The sequence below is a fragment of the Chenopodium quinoa genome, unplaced genomic scaffold (assembly GCF_001683475.1).
Source record: "Chenopodium quinoa cultivar QQ74 unplaced genomic scaffold, ASM168347v1, whole genome shotgun sequence".
Classification (NCBI taxonomy): domain Eukaryota; kingdom Viridiplantae; phylum Streptophyta; class Magnoliopsida; order Caryophyllales; family Amaranthaceae; genus Chenopodium; species Chenopodium quinoa.
The window spans coordinates 1,419,359-1,441,236 of NW_018744887.1; the positions used below are offsets into that span (position 1 = coordinate 1,419,359).

The window sequence follows — 21,878 nt, forward strand, 5'->3', positions numbered from 1 at the left end:
AAAGAAACCTAAAATTGTAAATTATTTCAGTACACAGAACAAAACAAAATTCCTGTTGCATAGTTACTTACTACTATGAATTAAATTTATAAAAATAAAAAATAAAAACAAATTTTGTGCACGTATATTTGAGCTACAGTCAGGCAGTCAACTATACAAGCCAAGCCCTGAGCCAAAATTTACTTTTTGATGTGAAAGTCAGCACCATTGGTTTGACCTTTTCCTCTATTGTACTAGTTTGTGTGTATGCTTAAATGGTTGGTGTTATGATCTAACTGAATGTTTGGCAGCCTACTTTCACATTTTAAAAAAAACCTCCCTTAGCACCACCACTTTCATCCCACGTAGCCCCACCACCTCCTTCCTAGCAGCCACCGAAAACCACCATCTCCCTCCTGAACCCCACCGAAAACCACTGAACCCCATCCTATTCCCCCACGCAACCACTGAAAAGCCAAAGTTCTAAGCCACTGAAACCCCAAAACCCAGCCATCGAAACCCCAAAATCGAAACCCTGAGAAAATGAGAAACATGGAATGAATGCTCATGCTATAACTTTCTCATTTAAGATATCAGGATTTGCTCTTAGGTTTATGGAGATTTATGGTTATGCTTTGGAATTTGAAGTGTTTAGAGACTAACTGATAGGTTAATGTCACGTTTAAGCACAAACAAATTACTGCTTATTGTCTAAAAGTATCAAGGGGAGTGTTAGGAAAAGTAGTAATCAAGAATGCTTCTGGTGAGTTCTTTTCTATTGTTTGCTGATATATTTTTCTTATACAAAATCAATGTATGTTTCTTAAGAAGTTGGTTGTTGCCTGCTTCCCATGCATTTATTAACATTGTTGCTCTATTTCAGTGGTGGCCTCTTTCCAGAGGGAATTAAGACAACCAAAATTTGGTAAGCCTTATGCTATATGCGTATATATACACTAATGTTTTGTATATAGTTGTCTATAAGCTGTGTAAGAGTTAATGCTGATGTGCAAAGAATCTGAACTATTACCAAGTTGTGCTATATACAAGGACATAACAAAGTTTCTTCTTAATGTACTGAAGATTTTACTATAAACTTTTGAAATTTAATGAAGCATCAATAACATGCAATAAAAACCAGCACTACCAACCAATTAATTTGAAATGCAAGTAGATATTTTAAAATGTAATTTTTCTTCAAGCTAAGGGGTGTAGGAGCGTATGTCTAAAATTAAAGAAAATTTAAGAAGAAATCCAAAATCAATATGCATCTTCAACACCATTGACAAATTAAAATTCATGGAATTAATTTTGAAATGTTAGCAAATTGCAGAGTACAATCTCTGTCATCTTAAAAGCGCTCTAACACCCTCCTCCTTTACACACACACACTTTATCCCCCCTTTATAGACACATACCTCAGGTTAGTCTAAAAGTATCAAGGGTAGTGTTAGGACAAATTCCCTATCTGCTTGCAGCACACTCATTCCTCTACCAAACTAAAGCTAAATTTTAGTTCTATTTATTTCAATTTTCTCCTTTAGAAAATCAGCTTATCTCATATTTTTATTTAATTTTTAATACTGCTACAAAACTAAAATGAAACATTCAGTCTAAGAGAGCTTAGATCTTTCAAAGAGCTCTCTGAACCAATTTGAAAGGATTTACCAATAAATTTCAATAAGAGAGAGCACATCACTTAAACCTAATATGACATTTTGAAAGCAAAAGAGAAACTAAGGTACCAATAAGATCAAACTGAAAGTAATAAGATAGAAACCAAAATCAAGAATAATGAAGTACCTTTTTCTAAGATATCCATGGCCATTATGTTTTGTGCTTTCTTGTTTGTCTTTAGAAACTTTGCAACTGACATTGGTGGAATGAAATTGCCTTTTTTGTTTCCTTCTCTCAAATGTCTTATGTTAGCTTGATAAAAATTAATTAACAAAAAATTACCAGAACAATAGAGGTTGGCTGAAAAACTAAATAAATCATACTTATTAGTTGATATTATACCTTTCTTGTAAACCTAATTTGGGGTTCTATTTCACGTTCCTGAACCTCAAGCTCATCATTAGTGGGATCATATTCATCCTCTTCCATGCCATCATTTTTTTTTCCTTTTTTATCTTTTTTTTTTTGTCCCTTCAACCAAGCTTGACAAAGAGGATGCGATTCTTTTTATGCCCAACGACTTGAGTCTGTTTTTTTGGCTTCTATAGTAAGAAGCCTCTTTTTTTCATACTCATTCATCTGCATTTACAAGGTAAAAAACAAATAGAGTTAGACAATTTTACAACAAAACTGTAAAGCACATTTACTGCCTAATCTAATCTACTACCATCCACTACATCCCTAATGCAAAGCTGCTGCCAGCTACTATACACATGGTGTACAATTACTGTGAAATACTACAGGCCATTTACCAATAGTTGTTCATAAAACAAAGGCCTCCTGACATATATCTACTCAAATAAGCCAATAAAAACACGAATGCAAAGGGTGAAAAAAAAATAAGTAATTATAACTACAAAGGTTTTTCAAAAATCCATGAATATATGTATCAACTCATAAAATTCATGCTAAAAAAACAAAAAGAAAAACAAAATTAAGCAATATCAATATCATCATCGTCGTTCTCTTGGTCACTCTCACTGTCATCCTTATCATCATCCTCTAGCAAATCGTCATCATCTAATGTTTGTAAGTCCATATCATTTAGATCTTTGGGTTGATTTTCCTTGGTAGCATCTACGATCATTTCCCCAATATCATCTCTTATTTCAACAAATGGATCACGAGTCCCTTGCAAATTACTTGAGCTTGAGATATGAGCACCTTCAGATTGTAATTGTTGCAATGCATCTTCTTCACTTTCAGTCCCTTATTTTTCTACAACATTATAGTGATGCCTTGGATGGATCTTCACAACAACAAGCCAATCGGGATCAAGTCTGTCACTAACATAGAAGACTTGTTGAGCTTGAGACATGAGACAAAGGGTTCTTTGGTACGCAATGAACAAAGACTATTGACACTCACATTGCCATGTTTGTCAACTTTGACACCTCTTCCTACCCTATTGACATCCCACCAATCACAATGAAACAAAACCACACGCTTTCCATCTAAATATTGTATCTCAAGTATGTTAGTGAGAATCCCGTAGTAATCTTTTTCCATATTCCTAGCAATGCCTTTGACTATAACACCACTATTTTGGTGTACTCTTTTCAATTCTGTATTCTTTGTGTGGAATCTGAATCCATTTGCAAGAATCCCGTTGAAGCATTGAACACCATTCGAAGGACCTAAAGCCAATGTTTTCAAATCTTTCACCACTCGGTCATTGCAATCATTAGACAAATTGAAGACCTAACAATAAATAGAATTTTACCTAAATAAAACTTAGACTATTACTATACTTGTAATTAAAAAATAACTACAATTGATTTTAAAAAATACCCGGTCACGAAACCAATCAACTAAATTTTTGTTTGATGTGGACTCTTCATATTCACTGAAATTCAAAAAAATAGTTGTTATAAAATAATCATGGGAAAGTATACTTGATGTTTTTTATAAATAGAAAAGAATAATATCATACTCTAAATAAGTTTTTGCTTCATCACAATTCTTAAGTACATATTCTCGAACTTGTGTTAACTCTTCTTCACTAAGAGACCTACATTTAGCCTTCCCTAAAGGAACACCTGACGATGCAAAAACTGATAGACCCTTGTAGCCATCATGTTCCGCATCATCATTCCTCTCAGGTTGATTAAATTTTGTCTCGATTTCATTCAAGTATTTTGAACAAGTACATACACTCCTCAATGATGTAACCTTCCGCGATGGAACCCTCTAGCCTACTTTTATTGCGAACATAACATTTAAATCTACGTAAGAGCCTACAAAAATAACAATTTTTTAATAAAAAAAAGAAAAAATTTAACTTAGTTAATAAAAATTATTAAATCAAATTTGCAATGCATAAGGAGTACCTTTCTATCGGATACATCCAACGATATTGTACTGGTCCACCAATTTTAGCTTCCGTAGCTAAGTGAAGACACAAGTGGACCATGATGGTGAAAAAAGATGAAAGAAATATTTTTCCCATTTCACACAAGGTGACTACAATATCACGTTCAAGATTTTTCAAATCTTTCACTTTCAATGTCTTAGAACACAAGTCCTTGAAAAATGTACTCAACTTTACTATCACATCGCACACTTTGGCTATGAACACCCCACGAACTACAAGTGGTAATAGTTGTTCCATAAGCACATGACAATCATGTGTCTTTAGACCATAAATTTTACGCTTATCGAGGTTTATGCGTTTAGAAATGTTAGAAGAATATCCATCTGGAACCTTTAAATTCTCTAAAAACTTACACACTTTTTCCTTTTGTGCCTTAGACAAGGTGTATAGTGCTGGAGGAATATGCCACTTTCCATCTCCTAATGTAGGAGCAAGATGTTTCAAAACCTTCAAATGCTTTAAATCATGTCTAGCCTTTAGATTGTCTTTTGACTTCTCATCAATATCTAGCAATGTACCAAGAACATTGTCAAGCACATTTTTTTCAATATGCATGACATCAATATTGTAACAAAGTAAGAGGTTACTCCAATACGTCAATTCAAAAAAAATGATTTTCTTCTTCCAATTATCATTCCTCTTTGGCAATTTCATTGTTTTACCAAATTTCATGTCTTCAAGGTCCTTTAGTTGTTCTAAAATCTCATTGGAAGATAATTTCCTAGGAGGACCTCTTTTTTCTACTTTCCCGTTAAAGGATTTATTATCTCTCCATTAATGATCGGTAGGTAGAAATTGACGATTGTCCATGTAACAACATTTACCCTGATTTGGTAGCCGAGCAGAGCTAGTTTCTTTCATACAATGAGGACATGCTTTATAGCCTTTGGTAGACCACCCAGACAAGTTTGCATACGCAGGAAAATCATTTATGGTCCATAACAATGAAACACGCATTTGAAAGTACTCATTCCTTGAAGCATCATAAGTCTGAGCTCCAGTTTCCCACAATTCTTTTAACTCCTCGATTAATGGTTGCAAATACACATCAATGTTATTTCCCGGTCCACTTTTCCCTGGAATTAACAAAGATAGTATTGAGTAAGGTTGTTTCATACACATCCATGGAGGGAGATTGTACACAACAACCACTACTGGCCATATACTATAGTCATTTCTTAGCCCGCCAAATGGGTTGAATTCGTCACTTGCTAAACACAACAACCACTACTTGCCAAATGCTTCCAAGCTTCACTATCTGCTAGGTGTCTAAGTACTTCGTCATCTTCTCGTTTATAAGAGTGCCACCTCATCTCATTTGTTGTTTTGGACGACATGAATAACCTTTGCAACCTCGAAGTCCGTGGGAAATAGTGTAACACTTTAGGAGAAGCTTTATCACGCTTAGTATCGCATATGGAACACTTTTCAAGGTTAGCATTCTCTTTCCAAAATAGCATACAATCATTTTCACATTCTTCTATTTTTTCAAAATCGAAACCAAGATTAGTAATCATCTTACGTGCTTCATAATAATTTGATGGCAAATCAGCACCTTTAGGCAAAGCATTTTTGAACATATGAAGCATACTAGTAAAAGCTTTATTTATGCTTTCAAGTAAGAGTCCGTTCTGTTTGGGCGAAGCACGCTCCAAAGTTAATTATCTTGTCTTAACTTGTGATTAATTTATTTATGCTTTATGGTTTTATTAATTGCGAGTGGTTCTTTGGGTCGGGGTTTTTTCCGCGGTAAGTTGGACTTACCAAACCCCAACAAAAGGTGCTTATTAATAATAAGAATAAAAAAACGAAATTACTTATTTAAGAGTTACTTATTTAAGGGGTTACTTGGTCGGTTATGGGCTACTACTATAAGTAACTTATAACCAACCAAGTAACCCATGAATAACTAACCCCTAACTGATAACCCTTGAATAAATAACCCCATAACATATATCCTCGAAATATATAAGTAATAACTGAAATTGGATTATTGATAAAATATTAATTGTGTTAACTTCCGACAATAAGTACACAATTAATTATGTTTTTTTACATTTAATAATCTAGTTACAAAAAAAATATATCGTGTGAATATCATTTAAGCTTAATTTCAATTCAGTTCATTTCAGCTCCAATCAGTTTAGTTTAGTTCAGTTCAGTTCAGCTCTAATCAGTTTAGTTCATTTCATCTCCAAATTTCCTTCATTCTAACAAAATATTCATTTCAACTCAGTTTAGTTTAGTTAAGTTTAGCTCCAATCAGTTTAGTTCAGTTTAATTCAGCTAAAAAAACACAGAGGGAGTATATAAAATTGTTCATAAATAAAAGTCATACGACATCTAAAAAAAGATTTAGATCTACTAAATACGTAATAATTGAATCAAATAAAAACATTCGCAAGCAAATTCTCCATGTTACGATCGTTGTCTCATATCGTACTATCTTATATCTATTCAATGAGCAATTCGAATATAAAATTGAGTATAATTTTGTAAATAAAGTTCTAATCAATAAAAAATAAAAAAAATATAAAAAATAAAATTAATTTTACAAAGCTACAAGTAAAATGTAGGAGGGAAATTTACCTCCATAATCAGTAAAGAGTTTAACTTGGTTGAAAAATTTGTGTGAAATTCTACCCCTAAAGTAAAACTCATCAACATTAGGCGGCAAAACTCCCTCCAAATCAATACTCAATATAACTAATCTATAATAAAAAATTTTAAAAAAATTAAAAACAAAAAACACTAAGAAAAAGGGTGTAAAACACTTAAACACTAACAGCTTCAATTCCTCAACCTGCGTTCTTCATCCTTCACTCCTTTTTTTTTTTTTTTTTTTTTTTTTTTTTTTTTTTTTTTTTTTTTTTTTTTTTTTTTGGAAAGCCAGTTCTTTACTCCATCCTCTATTCTCTACCAATTACAAGCTTTTAATCCAATCACTCTCTTCTAGACTCAAGTGGGAAATCTCAAATTCTCAGGTAAGTTCCTTCTCTCCTACATCTGAAATTTAATTTCTCTCTGAAATTATGTTTCTGTAAATCAATTAACGGTATTTATTGGTTTTTTTTTAATTTAATATATATATGTGTGATATCAAATATCATTTCGGGTTTCAATGGGTTGTGAAATTTGTTTTCAATCTAGCATCATCCGTCAATTAGCTGATTTCATAATGTAACTCGAATTCAATGGGTTTCAAATCATCATACGGGTTTCACTGGGTTTCAATGGACTATGCTGAATGTTAACAGGATATGCATACCCTTCCTTGGGAAAAATATGCTCTGTCTTAGATGTCACTATGCTATGAATGAATGAATGAACTCTATTCTTGTTCAGGGTGATTTTAATCAGCTTGATTCGTTATCTTAGAAGTTAAGTGGATCTAAGCGATTACAGGGTCACTACTCATTGTTGACATTTAGCCACTAGTGGAGCCTTAGTAACATACCATCTAAAGGGGTGGCCTTTACATGGTGTATAGATATACTAGTATATGTTAATCTTTTTTGTATGTAATCTATCTGATTCGATGCTTTTTTTTTTTTTTATATTATTATTGCTTTTGCCAAAAGGTGCTTGTTTAGCTCAATGATGTTGCTTGTGTAAGCGTGTGTATTCATGGATTTCTATTAGTAGCTTTTGTTTCACCGGATTTGATTTGTGTCCGAAACTTGTATATATGTAACTCAATTTATTTGATTGTAGAATGCAGTCGTTATGTTGTTGCTTCCCTAATATTTCCCTCTGTTGCTACCCTGCTATTTCATCCCTTCTTGTTTTTGTGCTAAAACTGATGCTGACCACTTGTTGTCGCACTATTGTGTGCTTGTTGTACTTGATTCAAATCATAAATTAAAAGCTGAGAGATGATGATGTTCATAAAGTTAATCGAATTATTAATCAAGTGAATTGTTATGGCTAGTGTTGCTTTATTGCTTAATTATCCTACAAATTTATACTTGCAAATAGAAGAACCTTACATCAAAGAATTTTATCTTGGACATAAAACCTTAGCATCACCATTATCTTAACCCGACTTGGACTGTGTCCTTGCTTTTTAACAGTCACAATATCTTCCATATAATGAGGATAAAATGAAATAGTTAAGAGTGGAGTAGTTTTGGCGTACCATCTTTGTGAAACACATAATTGCCCATAAGTAGTTCATTAGTCTCATCTATTAGCTCTGTTAGAGTTGTTTTACTACAACTCGAGAGTTCCAGAAGTGGAGCAGCTTTTATGAAATACACAATTCTGAATTCCATGATGCAGAAGATGCTGCCATGCTGAAACCCATGATATGTATTTTTGCTTGTTTTTATAGGGGGTTATTCTGCTAAATCTATTAATTTTATTACATCCCTTTCCCATTCTTTGGCTGGCATTAAAGAAGTTACTTACCTACCACTAATGGTGATAGAAATGTTTACAAATTTTGCACTGGTGTTTCTCAACAGGTACTTCTCTACAACCTAGTGGTATCATCCCTCTTTTGAACACTCCTAGGTGTATCAATGCTGACATGCATGATAGCAAGGCCTTTTGATCTATCTGTGGTTACCATCATAGCAGTCGCTCTATTTGTTTTGTTTATTTCACTCTCAGAATCCCGACATTCTTTTCTACAGTACTTTATACAATATCACCGGGCTGCCTTGAGATCTATACTAGCAGGTTTGTATTCTCCTAATGATTTGAAGTATGGTGACTTATTTCAGATTCTTAAATAAAATTAGATTAATTTGTTTATCTGGTAAACTAATTATATCACTTAGATTTGAAGTTTCTCAAGTAGTGTTGCTGAGGGTGATTTAAGTCAATAGAGTTGGAGCAGGTTTATGATACAAATTTGCTATGTACTTGTTTTATTTAATTTGATGGTTACATATAAAAGTATGTTTGTTTATCATAGCAGTCGTTCTGTTTGTTTTGTTGGAGTCGTTGGAGCAGGTTTGTAAATGATAAAAGTACAATAGGGTTGTCCTGTCATAAATGGAATTTGCAACGAGATTTTTGCCCGTCGTAAATGGATTTAATGATGGGATATAAGCCCGTGGTAATTTGCTTTTGCAATGGGATTATAACAGGTTATACATTCTACAATGGCCCCTTTCTAGGACGGGCTCTCGATGGAAAATGCGTTCATAAATGAACCATTATGACGGATTTACGACGGGATTTCATGTCCTTAATGAACTCGATTCTAGTAGTGTGTTTCAATTTCAGGGTGGGGGGAAACAAACATCAAGTTCCTTTTTTTTATTGCTCAATTAATCTATATATAATACACTATAGGTGGATACTAAACTCAAGAAGATGCTTCCTAAATTGTTCATGAATTGCATGCAAGAGAAAGAAATGATAATGCAGTCTAAAGAATTGCCGAAATTGTTTAGGGGACAAAATGATTTAATTTTAAATTTAATTGTTTTTTTCATAGTTTAACTAGTGATAATTTAATTTTGTAATTTTCCTTATAAATAACACTGTACAAACTTTTAATTTATATTAATAAAATTCTAAAAAAAAATCTATAAATTCTTATTTAGATTGTATTATTATTATTATTATTATTATTATTATTATTATTATTATTATTATTATTATTATTATTACTATGACTATTATTATTACTATTACTATTACTATTACTATTACTATTATTATTATTATTAGATATATCTCTTGGTTTAAAATATAATTGTATATTTAACCATAAAAATAATAATTACTTCTATGTTGTAAGATTCACGGAAGTAATCCTAGTTTATTTTTCCTAAACAACGTGAACGGTTTTTATCAATATATGTTTGCCACAAAAATAAATTTTTATATTACACAAGTGTTAGATTGAATGCCACGGCAAAAAAAATACCTGTGACACAAGTGTTTATTTTCCACGTGAAAAATATTAGTTGTGGCTCAAGTATCAATTTGTCCAATTTGCCACGGGAACATAATTAGCCGTGGCATAAGTGTTTATTTGCCACGGAAAAGAAATTTAGTCGTGGCACAAGTTTCAATTAGCCACGAATTTCCTTTTTCCCGTGGCATAATATTTTGTTGACATATCAATTTTTTTGTTGACTTTATTTTTCCCGTGGCTAGATCAAATTATGCCACGAATTTAGAATTCCTGTGGCATAATTCGTGGCACAAGTGGTTAATTGTTGTAGTGAAATCCGTTCGGATCCTCCTAGCGATTGCTGCATATTACAATTAAGAAATATGGCAGATGGACGTCAAAACCGCCTTCCTTAATGGTATTTTGGAAGAAACTGTGTATATGACACTGCCTGAAGGTTTTTTCGACCAAAATGATGCTGGGAAGGATTGTAAGCTTAAGAAGTCCATTTATGGACTAAAGCAAGCAAGCAGAAGTTGGAATCTGCGATTCGATGAAGCCATTAGTAAGTTGGTTTTATCAAGAATTCAGATGAATCTTGTGTTTACAAGAAGGTTAGTGGGAGTGTCATCGCCTTCCTAGTCTTATATGTCGATGACATATTTCTCATTGGAAATAGCATTTCGTTGTTAGACTCTGTAAAGGCCTAGTTTGGAAAGTGCTTCTCAATGAAAGACTTGGGAGAGGCTCATTACATACTTGGCATTAAGATTTATAGGGATAGATCAAAAAGGATGATTGGATAGAGTCAAAGTACTTATATTGATAAGGTACTTGCTCGATTTGGCATGGAGGAGGCCAAGAGAGGTCATTTACCATTGTCACATGGCATAACCCTAAGCAAGAAGTTGTGTCCATCGAAACTTGACGAGTGGGTAAGAATGAATCAGATTCCATATGCTTCGCTTATTGGATCGATCATGTATGCCATGATATGTACTAGGCCAGATGTATCGCATGCCTTGAGTGCTACGAGCCGTTAAAAATCAGATCCAAGAGAGGCCCATTGGACTGCGGCCAAGAATATCCTAAAGTATTTGAAAAGGAACAAGGATAAATTCATGGTGTATGGTGGTTCAGAAGAATTAGTTGTGGAAGGTTATACCGACACAAGCTTCCAAACAGACAGAGACGATTTAAAATCGCAATCTGGATATGTGTTCTGTCTAAATGGAGGAGCGTTTTGTTGGAAGAGTGCCAAGCAGATTACAACTACATATTTTACAACTAAAGTCGAATACATAGCAACTGCTAAAGCAGCTAAGGAGGCTGTTTGGATTCATAAGTTCGTTGGTGAACTTGATGTTGTACCCTCCATAAAGGGTCTAATATCCCTCTATTGTGACAACAATGGAGCTATTGCTCAGGCCAGGAGCCAAGGGAACATCAGAAGGTCAAACATGTCAAACGACTTTTTCACATGATTCGAGAATGGAAATCAGAATTTGCAAAGTTGGAACGGGTGACAATGTAGCCGATCCACTTACTAAACCTTTGCCTCAAGTGAAGCACAACCAACACGTTGAGGCAATGGGAATCAAGCATGTAAAAGACAGGCTTTGATTTCCTTGTTTAGTGATTTAGTTAAGTTTGAACATTTAATGTAAGACACTAAGACAAACCATTCAAGTTTTGGAGTAGAATAAATTTCATGCAATATTTTATCACTCCGTTTGCTACTTAATTGTGGTTTAGTATTAAATAATGAGTCCATTCGATTATGAGAATATTCAAAATAGGGTATCAAGACCAGTCTTGGTAAGGAAATACCTATTAAGTGAACATTGTATATTATAATCGAAAATTACCCCTAATCAAAGTCATTTAAATGGTGGACGTTTAATGACAAATTGAGATTAGTGTGTAGTCTGATTTATAGCACCGTTTCTTGTGCTACGAAGACATGATTATCATAAATCATTTGCACAGGTATTGTTTTAGAACCATACTGGATCAACCTATGAGAATACTTTAAGAGATTAAAAATCGTCATAAGTATACTTCTCATTGTGGCTATCGGAACCTATTTCCTCGACCTTGAGTATTGTGAGTTCTCTTGTTTGAGTACTAGTCCGTTTTGATGTTGTCAAACGACTGCCGTAATAGGGGATTATAATGACAACACTCGGGCGGCTAGGTCCTCTCAGTAAGAGAAGCTACATTACAAGACTGGGAATGTCCCCATATTAAAATAGGGAGGATGTCTTTGTTGCATACAAGGCCTCTCGTAGAGCGAGACTGTGAAAATGCATGGTCGTGCTCGGATGGATTTTAGAAATCATCTATTTATTGACAGTCGGACTCGGAATTGAGAAACAATTCTGGACGTAATAAGGATGATAAAATAATCTTACCTTATAGTTCATGAAGAGACATTAAGTGACATAGGGAAAAGGTTGTACACTAAATGCGCACTTGTCCGGAAGGATAAGTGGGAGATTGAACGGAATGTTGTCCTTCGAACAAGTTTACTATTCCGTTAGTGGGTTCAGAATTGTTAGAAAGCTAATATATTCAGTATGGTCAAGTGATCGAAATTCCTTGGTAGAGGCCGCTTCCAGTAAGTAATATTAATGCATAATTAATATTATAGCTTAATCTTTACTGAACCCTTCGGGTCACACCCAAGCAACTAACGAACCGAAGCGACGAATTAATCCGGAAGGAATTAATATGTCAACCGAGTAATAAATATTTAGACGAATTTTGATGATGATGAAATTAAACAAAGCAAACATCAAACTAATAAGAGTTTTCTAAGTGTTGTGATCTAGACAAGTGAAGTTAACTTTTGAAGTGTAAAAGTATCATCGTTTATAAAAGACACTTTAGAGAGCTTAAGGAAAGATAAGGAAGAGAGAAGAAGAGTTCCCATGGAGGAACTAATGAAGTTCCTTAACAGGAACCTGAAGACAGCAAGGCAAGAAATTTACTCGGTCTGCGTTAAAGACATCAAGTTTTTGAAGAACTTGGTTTGCAAAGTTCCAAGTTGAAAATGGAAGGAAATTTACAGTAGGAACTTAGTCCTTGCCTGCGTGAAGTCCAAGCATTCTAATATTCATAGTATTGATGCAGCAATATAGTTTTAATATTGTTTTATCTTTAGTAATTGTTGTAAATATGATAAGTAGGTTATGCATGAGATTATTAGAAACTTGACAAAAGCTTGGCAAGCTTCTTAAAATTGGAAAATTAAAAAGATAAGCTTTTAGGAAAAGATTTTTATTAAACAAGATTTATTTTCTTAAAAACCAATTATCAAAAAGATTTTATTCTTTGAGATAATCTATCTTGATTGAATTTCTAAATGATTTTCTTCCAAAAAGACTTACTTAAAAACTGTGTTTTTGGATTTAGGAAAATTTAGATGTTTATCTTTTTAAAACCCTACTTTATATACAAGCTAGTCTTGTATAAGTTTAAGAGATCCGAAAATTCATTTTTTGTGAGTTTATGGGTGAAGAAAATCTAAGTATGCTTAATTGTGTAAGTTTACCAAGTCTTTAGCTTTGTCATAGTTGTTTTGGATTTCATGAATTTCTTGGCTCTCATATATTAGTGTCTCTACTTTGTAATTGGTTAGGTTCTTGGGTGTGTGTGTGTGTTTAATATCTTTGCATACAATAATGAGAATATTACTCTGTGACTACGAGTGAGTCTAAGTCAGAGATTTAGATTGGGTAGGATAGGGTCTTATTGTGTAGCAAGTTTATTCTAGAACTTGTGAGTAAAGATCTGATTATAAATGGATTATATCTTGAAAAGTTTGCCTTATTCTAATGCATTGGTTTGATTTGGAAATCCCTTGTGGGGGTCGAGGTTTTACTTCCTGTTGGGCCCTGGAAGGTTTCCTCGTAAAATATTGTGTTCATTGTAAGTTCCTTTATAGTTTGTTTTACATTCTGCGAAAACTAGTCAATAGGAACTCACTTATAATTCACCCCCCTCTTGTAGTGTTCGTCTCAACTAACAATCGTATACAAATCTTCTTTCATGAACAATTTCAAGAAAGTGTTTTGAAATCCATCTACCCAATCTCATAAGGTATAAAACACTAAAATATTTTTAATAGATCTTGGCAACATGACTAATGTAAAGTTTTCATCGTAATCATAGTCATACAATGAATTAGTTAAATCCTTTATCAGATCAAGTCTTTGCTTTGTTTAGAAAACACTTTCTCTCTTGTCTCTTTTGCTTATAACGAGTCATACCCAATTAGGCAAATTAATCAAGTATCATACATTTGCTTACAGACCAAGACTCTATTTCAGATTTCATGGTTTTTAAACCACTTGGAGTTATAATTCGTCAAATCATATTTATTACTTGCATTATCATAATGTTCTAAAATCAATATTTAAGAACTCTTAGTTAATATGAAATCATATTTCTTTGGCTAAGTTTTATGTATTCTAGTCATCATTGTGGGTTTCTATGCAACAATTGAAACTTATACAACAACTTTGTTTAGTCTTTAATGAGAAACTACATTAGAGGTTGTGCACTTGGAATGTACTACCTTTGACATGGTTATTAATCCCATTACACTGAATGAGACCACGCGTTGTCATTTGTAACATGAGGTGAATCATGTTCATATTGTTTATTTTATTCGATAACTTCTCAAATTTCTTCAAGATTTTCGAATTAAATTTTCTTGAACTCTTTCAAGGCTCTCAGACTCTTTTGAATTATCTTATACTCCCACTTGCCTTTTAAAGAGGCACATTTAGCATAGGGTTAACCAACTATGGTTTGAACCATGTTTGTTTGTTGTTTTTCTCGAACTCTTTTGAGATTTATACTACTCCTACCTGACCTTTTGGAAATGACATGTTTTCCATAGGGGCATCTACTTAAGCAACAAACGTTATGTGCTAAGTATGATTTGTGTAGTAGTACCCCATGTTGTATATAGGACTTGAGCGTGCATTAAACGTTTTAATACAACTTTCATTCCTTGCTTTGTAGAAAGACTTTATAAGAACTTTTCTTATCCATATCATATATGAAGCCTTTGCTACATTTTCATTTGACATATGTAGTTTTGTTTAGTTTTGTAGCTTATCTTAAAATTATATCCCTTGAATAATGGTTGTAAGATGGATAATTTTCATCCATTATCAAAGTATATCTTATATAGATTGATAGCTCCTTTGTAAACACTTCATAAGGTTTACTATTGGAGTTTGTTATAAAACGATTTCACAACTCTTGGATGTTAATCAAGGTGCTGGCTAAAATTTTCATTATTATTACGATCATATTGCAATATATTGAATATATATTTCCAAGTAAATCTTGACTCAAACTTTCACAATTACAATCATATTGTAATGTAATCATTATCTTGTCAAGTTGATACTGAATTGCATACTGAATCTTTTGAACTTTTCAAAATTTTCACGCTTTAGCTTTAGTTAAGCACAAGTGACCATATCACAAATGAAGTTTCATTGTTTGTCTCTAGATATTGAACCTTAGGTTTCCTTACATCGATATGTATTAGACTTTGAGTTAGCATCATCATTTATTTAAATGGTAACTTTGTCAAAATTTTCAAATTAGAATTAATTTCACATATATCAATAGATTCATAATTAAATATCCTTTGCAATTCTCAAATGATTATTGAACGAGTCTGGATTGCCTTCTTGTAGAAAAGTTTCTTGATGTGTTTGATGTTAATGTGGCTAAGGCGACAATGCCACAAGTAGGTTTGACTTGACTCCATGGTCTTAGTTTTTTGGTATCATTACAAACAATTTTGTCTAAACACACAAAAGTGTCATTTCCAAAAATATAAACAAGACATGAAACAAAAGGTCTTGTGATCAAGGTTTAAATGACGTCCAACGTCGCAAGATCAAAGTATGTTAGATAAAACTTAGTAAGTTTTAGAATTTGGACAAAATACAAGAGATTACAAGCTTTTTTTGGATAGATTTTCTTCATCTTCCACTTGTTTACTCATGACCACTTGAAAAGCACCGCTCATTTTGTTCATGAAATAGGAGCATAAAGTGAGTCAATTTTTCGGTATCTAATACCTTATAAAATGCTTATTTTCAAGTGTCATGATGAGACCTGAGATTGAGGCTTTCTTTCCTCTTGCCTCATCTTCCAGATACTCGCTACATTCTCTTTTGTAGTGGCCTTGCTTACTACAATAGAAGCAGCGCATCTTAGCCTTGTTTTTGAACTCCTTCTCCTTGAGCCTTAGAACAAACTTAGCCAGCTTCAAAGAATTGGTTTTCTTGAGCTCTTGGACAACTTCCTTGTAGGATAGTTTGTTCCGATTGTTGGTAAGTTGCATCTTACCCCGAGTGGAGTGAGCTTAAAAGCATATGAGTTGCTTGCTCATCCTCCACTAGTCTACCAATCAGTTCCAAATTGTTGAATAACCTTGTCATCTTTTGCACATGGGCTAGAAGTGGCATCCCGGGTCTAAGTCTTGCACTATACACCCTAGCCCATACTTCTTGCCTCTCTTTGCTGAGACACCCATCTTGTAGTGCCTTGATCCTCATGTTAGACAATGACCTAGTCACTTGTTCCACAAGTCCATCATAGTTTCCCTTATCGCTCTTTGTTACCCTCAGATTAACCACATCTTCTAGATCCTTGAGAAGTACATCCGGAAGGTAGTTGAAGAATTTCTTCTTCCACTGTTCCGGGATGGAGTTTGCTATGAGTCGAGAGACTCTCTTGCAATCATTACTCCACTCCTCATGAGCCTCATCGCTCATAACCCCTTTTGAGTAGAAACTCGGGATGGGTGTATCCAATATATGCTCCAGGTAGCAATTGTGGAGGATCTAACGGAGTTCCTCTTCCCATTCCTTGAAGTTTACCAGATTCAAGCTAAATGGTAACTTCTCGGGAAGTTCTAGGAATATTAGATTGTTGTCGATACTTGAAAACATGATTCTTCTATTGAAATAATTTTAAATGAAAAACCATTCAAAATACTTAAATAAGATTGAATTTCATTTATTCATATTTCATCGCTTATTTAACGTCTTATTTACACATAAAATTGTCCCTATTTTGTGAAAATAAAGCTATTCCAAGATCCAAGGGATCAACAAGTATTTTAGGCATGCTTTGGCTTGTCCTAACACTTGTTATCCCAAGGTAAGCATTACCTTGCTAATAGCTCCAAGCCATTCTTGGTTAGGTAATCGTCGCATCCAATGTATCTTGACGATATATCTCTTTTTCCACGGCATGTGAGGACTCCTCACTCATACCGATGAGTTCAACCAAAATCATCTTGCACACCCAGTGTGCCTCACCAACCTCAAAGTAGTAATGGTGCCTCACCTTGGCGTAGCCCACCATTACACTCATTTGGTTTGCAAGTGTTGTTTCTGAAAGGCAAGTTTTAACTCAATAATATTAGGGACATAGGATTTCTATGTTGGTTGATTTAAGTGAGCTTAACTAATCATCACAACATATTGAAAACCTACACATGCATCCAACATATCATTCATATATAAGCACAAGCATAAATATATAAAGCATAAGTATAAGATGCATGTTGGCAACTAGCATGACCCCTTGAATTCTTCAAGTCTTCAAAATTTCTTCTCTTGCATCTTCATGGCTTTGTCTTCCAAGAACCTCCGTCTTCAAGATTTAACCAAATTATGCAACTACTAGTATCAATGACTAGGATTAACCTAAATATTAAGGTCAAAAAATACTCAACGGTACGTTGACCATATTTAGATTTACAAAAATACATCACGACATGTATTCCGTATTTTCTATCCTAATCGGGTCCCACTAGTTGCCATTTTATAAAACCTATGAGAGAATATACATTCCATTAATCCATTCACTATATGTGAATGACCCATGCATTTTACAAAAATAAACAAGTAATAATGCATTAAACACGCGCGTGCACTAGTAACTAATCTAGGTGGTTAATCCAATTAACACGCCTAATTAAAACTAGTCAAAGTTGTTTAACCGATTATGTAATTGACGTAATTAATAAGTGAAGCTCCTACTAAATTCCGCAACCAACTTAATTAATCCAATTAATTAAGCCGGTAGAACCTAAAATTGTCAAAATAAATTTTGACAATGCTGCTCAAAACCGAGGCCTAGCCTCCAAAGTTTTAATTAAAGTAAACAAAATTAATTAGAATAATAAAACGACAAAATTGCAAAATATCATTGCCAAAGTACATGTTCTAAATACAGGGTGGTGTGCATGGTCGTGACTCATGCCAAACGTCACACCCATAGCTTAGAATACAGCATACGCTTCGACTCTTCTACGGGGCGTGCAAGAACGTGAGCCACGGGGCCACAGAAGCTTGCTAGCCATGCGCACCATACCGCAAGCCCCATGGCATAGCCCCCGCACATGACGGCTGCACCAAGACCACGTACATGATTCTCGTGCATCACTGCCGCACTAAGGCCGCACCATAGCTCGGCTATGTGCTGCGCTACACACGCACACACGCAGGCACGCAGCATTGCCGCAGCGTGCTGCTGCTTGGCTGGTGCTGCTGCTGTGGATGTGCGCACCAGCCACGCTCATGGCTGCACGCAACATTGTGGAAGCCCCCTTGGTGGCCACATGCGGGCTTCTATGCAGCCTGGTTGGTCAAGGGTGGTTTTGCCTTGATTTGCTTGCCATAGCCTCGGGATTTTGATCCCAAAATTCGCGTGACATTATAATTAATTCTAAATTAATTTTATAACTAATTCAATGAGCAAAAATGAAAATTTAAACAAGTCTAACTTAAATAAAATTATCAAAGTGCATCCATCCAAAATAATTTCCAAGAACCATTCTTTAATTAAATTTGTTTAGCTTGGTGCAACAACATAAATAAGGCAATTTTTCACTAATAATTTAGTCAATTTAAATTAATTTTGAGATTTGGACAAAGTAAGAGGGAGTTGGAAAAATATGAACATTAATATTCAAATGAAAAAATCCATTTACTAACACTTGTGAATTCTTGAAAAATTATATCTTCCAATATGAAGATAAACAAATTTCTATCACAAAGTTTGAAACTTTATGTTTCTAATCAACCAAAAATGATTAAAATAACAAAGTTCAACATAAAATTCATGGAATTTAGTAGCTTTTAAAGTTTCAATCACTTAACATAATTAAAGATTGAATCTTTAGCACTTTAGAAGCCTCAAAAACAAAAATTTCACAATTAATGCAATTAATTTGCAATTATGTGAAAAAAGAAAACCAAGCTTTCAAACAAAAATTACCATCAAGTAATCATGACTAAAGAGAATTAAAATTTCATATAAAATATGTATTGACCAATTACATAACAACCATAATATGCAATTAATTATAAAGGTTAGAAAGACTTAAAATTTTTCGTAAAAATGAAAAAAACCCTCGAAAAATACATTTTTGGTCGTTTTTTTTTTGCTAAAAACCGAGTTTTGAAAGGGTAAAACCATTTCTAGAACGACTTTTCCACCCAAAATTCACTATTTTTAGGTCAAAATCTGGGTTTGGGAGCTGAAATCAGCTCTAATACAAAGTTAAAATGGATAAAACGAGCTACTAATCTAATTAGCCACTTATAACCAGAAAAATTAATCCTTAAAAATACCTTGAAAAATATGATAATAAAAAATAAACGAGCGGGGATCCGATACCGCTGTTACGGTTTGATGAGTCCCACTCACCGTGGAAAAAAACGTGAGCCAAGGATCACGCTCACAATAAATAATATCACTAATGCATAAAATAAACACAAAAGGGCAAAATAGGAAATAAACCTTTGTCGCGTGCTTCGCCCGAAAAATTGGGCTCTTACTTGAAAGCTTAGCCCCGAAAACACGAGAGCCTCCGACGGAGATCCACCCGCAAAAATAACTACTGACTTTTAGGTGCGTTACTTCGAGGTTAGCGAGGTACGACCAAAACCCGAGTATTATATGAGTTTAAGAGTTTTTGCAAATGCAATGCTCTATTGAACTCCTACTCAAGCACTCTTCCCAAAAACCCAAGGTGGGTATTTATAGGGAAGAGTGAGAGTGGGAATTTTTATCTCATCAATGTGGGATCATGAAATTCCACAATTTATTTTAAAGTTAAAATAAAATAAATCTACAAGTGTCATTAATACATGTAAAGGGAAGTGAGGACCACTTGGAGAGTAGGGGACCATACTTCCTCCCCACTCCATACTATCCTTGTGCCACATGTCCCTCACCCCACATGCCTCTCATATGCTCGGCTCTAGCTACCCACGCCTAAGCCTAGCCACGGCCCAGCCCCGCACTTGGAGTTGCGGGCTGCTGCTGCAGCTAGCAAGCCACGCACTCCAAGTGCGGCCTGCTTCTAGCATGTCGCGCACACCATGTGCGGGCTGCTAGCAGCTGCTGCCCCTTGGGTGCTGCGGCTGCAGCTGCTGCTAGCCATGGTGCGCTAGCACGTACCAGCCAGGCAGCCTTGGCTCAGCATGGTGCGCATGCTAGCCACCTAAGCTAGCACATTATGCCCATAGCACTCAGATGCTCGGGGAATTCCGATGCTAGGGGAATTTTGGGAATATTGTCGATTTATTATTATTTGTGCGTCTCGTCATTTAATATTTTTTTACACGACTTCCTACGCTCGGTTTCGACGCTCTAAGCTTGAATTTCCGACGTCTAAATATTTAATACTCAGGCGACTCATTAATGTCATCCGAATTAATTCATCGAGTCGGTTTGTTAATTGCTTGGGTGTGACCCAAAGGGTTCAGTCATGATTAAGCTGTAATATTAATTATATATTAATATTTTTGATTGAAAGCGGCCTCCACCTAGGCATTCTAATCACTTAACCTTACTGAATATACTAGTTTTCTAATGAGTGGCATTTATGCCACGATTAAGGTTCATTTTGATGGTCATTTTCCCACATTTGCGGCTTGTTTGCATCCTTTTCTTTGCACTTTGTTCCATTTCCCTTTATGCATCTTCTTTCCTAGATTTTGCCCATTTTCTTACTCTTTACTTTGATTTTTATTCTTATTCTTTGTAGGAACCGGGGTCTTCAAGAGGAGGAAGCTAAAGTTCAAGGAAAGCTGAAGATAAGCAAGGTTAAGGAGAGGTTCGGCCGAACCCTCTGAAGGTGCGCTCGAACAAGGGTGTGGTCGAACCTGCTCCACTGTCCGGCCGAACGCAGAGGCAGATTCAAGTTGCATTTTAGCGATTTTGTAGGAGTGGTCAAACCTCAGAAGTTCAACCAGACTAGGATCAAGGGAGTTCGATCGAACCTACCCATGGTTCGGCCGAACCTACCCTACAGTCCGGCCGAACCTTCCCTGTGTTCGGTCGGACCACTCCCTTACTTCAGCTAGCTGTGTATGGACTATATAAGTCCCATTTGAGAACGTTTTGATGTAATTAGATTAACTTAGTTTTAACTTTCTGCATTTTTAGCTTAATCTAGAGAGAGAAACACTATTAGTCTTCATTTGGTAGAGAGAGAAAGTGTGGATTTTTTCATTGATGAACTTGGATTTTGAAGAAGAAGCTTGTTTAATCTTTTGTAGATCTTCAACTTCAATTAATGAGCAATCTCTTACTCTTTCTATTTACTTTTGCATTTAATTTTGTTTGTTTACTTTGATTTTACTTCTTTTCTTATTAATCATGTTGATGCTTATTGATTTGGTGATTGATATTGTTTTCAACATGATTTGTGAGTAGTCACTTAGCCAAGGGTGTGGGGATGGTGTAGTTGCTAATTGTTCATGCTTACAATATTGGGATTAAGTTAATTGTGATTAAAATCTTTGCATGCTTAATATTCTTTGATCTTCTTGCAAGTGCATATTGTTGGTTGATTAAAGGTGAATCTTTTCTAACAAGGAACGGAAGTTTACTTAGTTAAGGTTCATTACTATCGATTGTTCTTTGATTGCACCT

The 21,878-nt window shown here is 34.7% G+C and overlaps 1 long non-coding RNA gene across 1 annotated transcript; it reads left to right on the top strand.

Moving 5' to 3' along the window:
* Positions 1-6,755: 6,755 nt before the first annotated feature.
* LOC110705922 lies at positions 6,756-21,431 on the top strand. Its single transcript, XR_002508155.1, has 3 exons — positions 6,756-7,014; positions 8,497-8,713; positions 20,989-21,431. It is a non-coding gene; the product is annotated as an uncharacterized LOC110705922 (long non-coding RNA).
* Positions 21,432-21,878: the final 447 nt, after the last annotated feature.